Genomic DNA, 8,014 nt, shown 5'->3' on the forward strand with positions numbered 1-8,014 from the left:
GTGAAGACATCACTGACAATGGTGGTCAGATCCTCTGTGCATCCAGCATTGACCAGATCTTGAATGAGGCCACTCTCAATGAAGAGATCAGACAACAGTCTCCCAAAGGGGATATACTTGATTGCTGACTTGATGGAGGCAGTAGTCCTAGACTTCCGGATACACTCCTTCAAGTAGGAGAACAGGAAGTAGGGAAGGCAGATCTTCTTCTTGTCTTGGATGAAGAACAACATCGCCTTCTGGTTGAAGTTGATGTAGTCTGGGGAACTGCCCTTTGGTCTCTGGTTTATGCAGTTGAGCAGAATCTTGTGCCAGATCCTGAGCTTGGGATGAAGGTCCATCACTTTGTAATTAGTCTTGCCCGGTTTGTAATTGGTGTACAGGGCCTTGTTGGTCTCATCCTTCGTCTTGGGTTTCAGTTTCGATTCAGTGAATTGGAAACGATACCCAAGAGCAGTTTCTGCACCCAGCAGATTCACGAAAGACTTCTCTATAATGATGATCTTCCTTCCAAGAATGTGAGATACCACCTGAGTATCATCGCAGTCGGCGTGCTTCTAGAATTCCTTGATCAGTTTGTCATACACCGGTCCTCGAAGCCTGTTGAAGTAATTTCCCCAACCTTGAGCTTGGACTTCAGGACGAAGATCATACCCATTTGTAGCAAGGTTGTCGAGGTCGAATCTCCATTCTGCCAGTACTTGAAGTTCCTCAGGAGCATATACGCAGTGAACGGCACAGCCCCGTTCTGCAATCGGAATAATCTGCTCTTGAGCTTGACCTTGATCTTGATTCGGATTCTCAGGACCCCTTTGACCTGTTGCTAGACCAACTACAATATGAAGGAACTGGGTTGCATCTGCAGTAGCTCTTCTGGTTTGACTCACCATTTTTGGAGCGGTTGAAGGTTTAGGTAGAAGATGAAGGTTGAAAGATGAAGAGAGATCGAGAGAGAAATCGAGGGTAAGCGGTTTTGAAATAGCAGAAGAGAGAGAGAGAGAGTAAAAACCGAAAGTGAAGGAGATCGTGTGTGTATAGTGGGTTTTGACAAATAACCGTTGTTGATTCAAAAAGCAATTTAAAATCAACGGTTGAAAATTAAAGATAGATAGTATCAGTAAATACACATATCACACACAGGAGAGAAGCACATCTACACGCAACATGACAGACTGTCACACGGGCACAAGGAACTATGCATCAGAAATACTGACACACGTGTTGCTGTCTCAGCTTCAGAGTCAGTACCAATGGGTACACACACTCTGATTGAGTTACCTTCTGGACTAGACATCTTCTGATCAAGAAGTATCATAGTCAGAGGTTCTGATCCATCTTCACTCTGGACAAAAGTCCATGTTCAGATTTTTCAGAATAAAATTAAATCTATCCTCTGCTAAGGGCTTTGTAAAGATATCTGCCCATTGATGGTCAGTATCAACAAACTTCAGAAGAAGTACGCCCTTCTGTACATAATCTCTAATAAAGTGATACTTTACCTCAATGTGCTTTGCCCTTGAATGCAAGATAGGATTCTTACTCAATGAGATTGCAGCAGTGTTATCACAATAGATTGGGATATTGCTCTCAAGGATCTGATAATCCTCCAGCTGATGTTTCATCCAGAGCATCTGAGTGCTGCATATTGCTGTTGAGATATATTCTGCCTCTGCAGTTGATAGTGCAATGGTTGATTGCCTCTTGCTTGCCCATGAGACTAGATTGCTTCCCAGAAATTGACAATTTCCAGAAGTACTTTTTCTCTCTGTTCTATCTCCAGCATAATCAGCATCACAATAACCTGAAAGCTTATACTCTGATGTTTTCTTATACATCAAGCCAAGGTTAGTGGTGCCTTTCAGATACCTTAGGATCCTCTTAACAGCAGTTAAGTGGGTTTCCCTTGGATCTGATTGGAAACGAGCACATAAATGAACACTAAATAGTATGTTTGGCCTAGATGCAGTTAAGTATAGAAGTGAACCTATCATGCCACGATAGAGCTTCTGACATACTTTACCACTTTTATCTTCTTTCTCCAGAATGCATGTAGGATGCATTGGAGTCTTGGCCACTGTAGATTCCAGCATATTGAACTTCTTCAGAAGTTCTTTAGTGTACTTGCTCTGATGGATATATGTTCCTTCTGGTGTTTGATCAACTTGTATTCCCAGAAAGTACTTTAATTCTCGCATCATACTCATCTCAAATTCAGCCTGCATCATCTCAGAAAATTCTTTGCATAGAGATTGATTAGCAGAACCAAATATAATATCATCAACATAAATTTGCACAATTAAGATATCATCTTTATAAGTCTTGCAAAAAAGAGTTGTATCTACTTTACCCCTTACAAACTCATTCTCCAGAAGGAATGACTGAGTCTCTCATACCATGCTCTGGGAGCTTGCTTCAGACCATAGAGTGACTTCTTCAATTTGAACACATGGTCTGGCTTCTTCTCATCTTCAAAACCTGGGGGTTGATGAACATAGACTTCCTCTGAAATATAACCATTTAGGAAGGCACTCTTCACGTCCATCTGATGTAGAACTATGTTGTGATTCACTGAGAAAGAGATCAACAGTCTGATTGCCTCCAGTCTTGCTACTGGAGCAAATGTTTCAGTGTAGTCTATTCCTTCCTGCTGGCTGTAGCCTTGAGCAACTAGCCTTGCCTTGTTTCTGACTACATCTCCTTTCTCATTCAGCTTGTTTCTGAATACCCATTTTGTTCCAATTACATGGACACTCTCAGGCTTCTTCACTAAGCTCCAAACATCGTTCTTGGAGAATTGATTCAATTCTTCTTCCATGGCCAGAATCCAATCCTTGTCCTGAAGAGCTTCATCTATGGACTTGGGCTCAATTAAGGACACCAATCCTTTCAGACTGAGCAAGGTCTCTTCAGAGGGTCTGAAGGCTGATCTGGTTCTGACTGGTTCGTCTTTGTTGCCCAGAATCAATTCCTTAGGGTGAGCTGTAGTGATTCTGCTCTTCTTTAGAGTTTGTGAGTCAGAGGGACCAGCTTCTTCCTCTGGTTCATCTTCCTCTGGCTCAGCTTCCTCTGGAGCTTTGCCTTTGTCAGAAACATTAATGCTTAAATCTGCAAACTTCTCAACTAGCTTTGACTGGTCAGAGTCAAGCTTATCGTCAAATCTAACATGAATAGATTCTTCAATAGTCTTAGCATCAGTATTATAAAATCTAAAACCTTTAGATCTCTCAGAATAACCAAGTAATAGACATTTAGAAGATTTGGCATCAAATTTATGCAATCTATCCTTAGTATTGAGAACATAACAAACACAACCAAAAGGATGAAAATAAGAAATGTTGGGTTTTATGTTCTTCCACAATTCATAGGGAGTCTTATTCAGAATTGGTCTCACAGAGATTCTGTTCTGAATGTAACATGCTGTATTTACTGCCTCTGCCCAAAAGTGCTTAGCCATGCCAGTTTCTTAGAGCATGGTTCTAGCCATCTCCTGAAGAGTTCTGTTCTTCCTTGAAGGTATGAAAAACGGTAGAAAGGGGGGGGTTTGAATAACGTTTTCAGTATAAAACTTCCACCTTAAAGATTTTGACAAATCTTTCGAGAACTTAAGTGCTAAAGATAAGAGATAGAAAAGCACACAAGGATTTTATCCTGGTTCACTTGATAAATCACTCAAGCTACTCCAGTCCACCCGTTAAGGTGATTTTTTCCTTCTTAGAATGAAGGCAATCCACTAATCAGGTAAGAGTTACAACTGCACTTGAAACCTACAAGTGACTAACAATTACACTGACTTAGCTCACACTAAGATTCACTCTCTTAGTCTTCTCTAGGATCCGATCAGCCTTGATCTCCTAAAGGAACTAAACAAACTGTTTATCAAAGAATTGTTTACAAGAGATTTGCTTCTAAAAAGCTAATAGTAAACTCAATGAATTTCAGATGAAAGAAAGCTTAGAAGAATTTAAGTTTGTCTTGCGCGTATGTGAATGCTTCTAGCCGTTTCTTTCAGTCTTCAGCCTCTTTATATACTCCAAGGATTAGGGTTGAGCGTTGCATGGGAAATGCTACCGTTGGAGGGCAGTTCTGGAAAATCCAGCTTCTGCTGTGTCTGAGACTGTTAGGTAGGTCGTCAGGAAGGTACAGTTGCTTTTGTACTTGGATAGCGACTTGACCTTTAAACCTAGGAGACTTCTGATCAGGGGAATGCTTCATATTGGAACTTGTGAAGCCGGTTGATCAGAGTCAGAGGGAAAGCTCAGATCCTCTGACCATTGTTTCTTCTGATTCTGAGCTCAGAGGGAAGAACATGGTCTTCAGAGTATCTTGCTTCTGGACAACAGAATTTCTCTAATCAGCTTCTAGATCTTCAGAGTCTTCTACACCATCAGAATATCTGAGCCTTCAGTGTTTCTTGGTTATCAGACTTTCTGGATCTTCAGAACTTCTAGTGATTGAGTCCACATCAGAGTTTGTATAACTTCAGAACTTCTGAAGCTTTTCCACTGTTCATACTGAACATGGTGAATGCGAAAGCGTTGCTTGGGTTGCTCTTTATACACAGTGCTTCTGATTTGTGTGAGATTGAATAGAGGTCAGAGCCTGTAAATAGCACACTCAGAAGAACACGCTAGAGTACCACAATTGTTCATATCAAAAGGTTAACTTGTAATCATCAAAACATAGAATTGTACTACTAGATCAAAACTTGATCTTACAATCTCCCCCTTTTTGATGATGACAAAACTAAGATTTTTGATGAACAATTCTTAAACATTAAACTAAATTCACTCAGAGTTTAGAGATATAGAATAAGACTTATCCTGATGTGAATAGTTTATCTTGCTCATTCTGAATTCAAGTCACTGCTTGATTCTGAGCTTAGCTCCCCCTGAATCTAATACTTGATGAAAACGTTAGTAAAGTCTAGATTCTGAGCTAAATGATATAAGAGTTCAGAGTGAAAAACTTATGACATAGATGAAAATCGAGTAATCAGAGCGCATAAGTAATCAGAGTCACGGACAAGGTATCAGAGTCTTGGGTATCAGAGTCAACTAGAATCACTTCAGAAGAAGTGAAATGTATTCCTTGTATTTGCCCAGTGACACATCTATGGTCATGAAGGTGGAACTCTTAAATTCTCCAAAAGAAAAAAATAAATCACACTAACACATCTTACACATCAAAAACGGGGTGTACTCCCCCTTTTTGTCATAAGCAAAAAGCTTGGGGTGTGAAAAACTTAGCTTGAAGTACAAGGTACTCCCCCTTAGAGAAGGTCTAAGTTTAAAGAAAATGAAAACTATGCAAGAATCAGAGTTAGGCGAAATAAATAGAAGAGTTAATGCAAGAGAAGAACGTTTACCACCGGTCAAGGGAGTAAAGAGAAGGGTCAGTTACCAAGAACTTAACCTCGAGAAACCGTAGGAGCATTAACTGTCAGAGAGAAAGTGAAGCCTATATAAAGCGTTGGAGAGAGAGGTAAGCTTCACACCTCGAACAATTTTCAGTAAGGAAAAAAAATGGCATCATACATCGTAGCACTAGAAGAGCTGAGGAAGAAGGCCTTCGAGGAGGACTTGTTCCTGAACATCAGGCATCCAGAGGGTACAACGACCATCTCGGAGCTGACACGGACACTGCTGGAGGAGGACCTGCGTCCAGAGTTGAAGAAAGACCTGAGGGAATTTCTTGCCTTCGTGGAGGAGGTGCAAGAACTCAGCCGGCTTGAACTCAAGCTGCTGGAAGAAAAAGAGAGTTTGGAAGAGAAGCTCAAGACTGCAGAAGAGATTCTGGAGAGGGATGAGCTAAAAGACAGGCTCAGCAACATCCAGTATGCACTGGAGCGTCTGGAGAAGGATAGGTCAGAGCAGCGCCAGGAGTGCAGAAGAATGAGGAGGGATCCTCCATTCTAGACATTTAGGGAAAGAATGTATGATTTAAACATAAAGAGATTATGAATAAAGAGATTTTTTTGCAAACACATGTGACAAAAAAAATATATATAGATATGCATAGATAATCACAAACGAACAAAGTAGAATAAATAAGTAAAAGGAAACAGAAGTTAACAAAATAAAACAACGTTAAAGAAAAAGAAAAACGAAGAGATCCTAAAACTAGGGTTTATCAGTTCGACGCAGAAGTTCCATCATCATGTGCTTCATTTCAATTAGCATGGATTCATGAGTGTCAAGACGCTGTTCCATGATGTCGAGTCTGGATGAGCTTGACTGAGTAGAACCGGAAGGAACATTCTGAGAAGCTTGAGGATCTGGAATGGAAGCAGAAGCAGCAGGAGTAAACACTACTGGTGCAAGTGCTTGGCATCTAAGGGCTTCAGCCTCAGCTTCAAGTTGCTCTGCCTCTAATCTGGCTTGTTCAGCTTGAGCTGCTGCTTGACGTGCAGCTTCTTCTGCTTGAGCTTTCTTTCTCTTGGCTTCTTCAATAGCTTCAAGAAGCTTATGTCTCTGTTCTTGTTCATGAAGAGCCACCCTTCGAGCAAATCTTTGCTTTGCAGCCTCAATCCTCTGACTTCCCTCTGCATGCAGGAGCTGCATCATAATTGGAACTTGAGCCACTAGCCAAGTGCCCAGGTTGTTCCACTCAGCAGCCACACGTTCAGCATTCTCACTTAGGTCAGTCTGACCGTGCACATTGCGTAGCATCAAAGAGGCTTCATGATAGAAAATATTGATGCACTCAGAGAGAGATGTGGGTCGGAGGTGAGTGTAAGGAATTATGGAGAGGTTGGTTTCAGGAGAGGCTGGGTGATTGCTGTTGTGAGCTTCAGAGGCACCTTGTGGAGAGCCAATGTTAAACATTTGAGCATTGGGTTCAGAGGTTCCAAGGTGAGGTTCTGAAGTTTCAACCAGAGGATGAGGTGATCTAACCGAGGATTGGTTAGACACAGATTGTTCTTGTTCAGGTTCTGGTTGAATAGGCTCTTGTGGGTCAGGGACAGGGTGAGCTTGTTGAGCCAAAGGGTCTGCCTCATGTAAAGGATTGGCCAAGATAGGGTCATCTGGGTCAACTAGACGTTCAGGTCTAGGGCCAGGATATCTCCTAGGGCTTGGACAAGTGAGATAATATTCTTCTAAGGTAGATACCTTTTCTTTTCTGACCTCCATGAATTTTCTAATGGATTCAGAGTTATTGGAGGGAGAAGAGTCAGCAACATTGGTTGGGAAGGATACAGGTGTAAGGGCGGTGGAAGAGTCTGTATCCGTGGGTCTGAGAGCCCGACGTTCTGATGCTCTTGGAACAGAGTGATCAGAGGTTCTGGGTCTAGGTTCTGTTTGGGTAGGCTCTGGTTGTTCAAGAATGATGGGTTCAGAAGTTAATGGGTTGTATGGAATGGTGATGGGAGAGGTTGGTTCTTCTGACCTAGAGGTTTGGTTTTGGAGCAAATTCCAGAGAGGTGCTTCAGTAGGGGAAGGTTGAAAAAATGAAGACCTTGGGGAATGTGATGAAGAGGTGGTTTGTGCAGCTGGTTGGGATTCAGGAATAGGAGTGAGGGGATTTGAAGAGTGTTTGAGCATGGCAGATATGAGGGGTGCGTCAAATAAATTCAAATCATCATCAGAAGCAATTGCAGACTTACTTGAATGTGCTGATGATCTTGTCACTCTGGCAGGAGGTTCAGTCCTTCTGATCACTTCAGCAGCTGGTTCCACCCGAGTAGGCTTCACCACAATTCTGACTTGCTTCTTCTTCTTCTGAGGAGGACCATCCTCATTATCACCATCATCAGGCTTGCTGGTTTCATCTTGCTTTCTCTTGGATTGACCAGCCTTCTTCTTTTTGATCAGAGGGACATCTGATTCCTCAGAAGATTCTTCTAGGATCATCTTCCTCTGAACTTTCTTCTTGGGAGGAGAAGGAAACTCTGGAGCTGGCGGCAGTCTGCTGAAGAAGTCATCGAGATCAATTTCGAATCCTTGAGCCCTTAGGTCTTCAACATAGCACCTAATGGCGTCAGGATTGTCTGCCTGTGTCCATAGAGGGTAGTCAT

Source organism: Lotus japonicus, chromosome 1 (assembly GCF_012489685.1).
Source record: "Lotus japonicus ecotype B-129 chromosome 1, LjGifu_v1.2".
NCBI classification, from domain to species: domain Eukaryota; kingdom Viridiplantae; phylum Streptophyta; class Magnoliopsida; order Fabales; family Fabaceae; genus Lotus; species Lotus japonicus.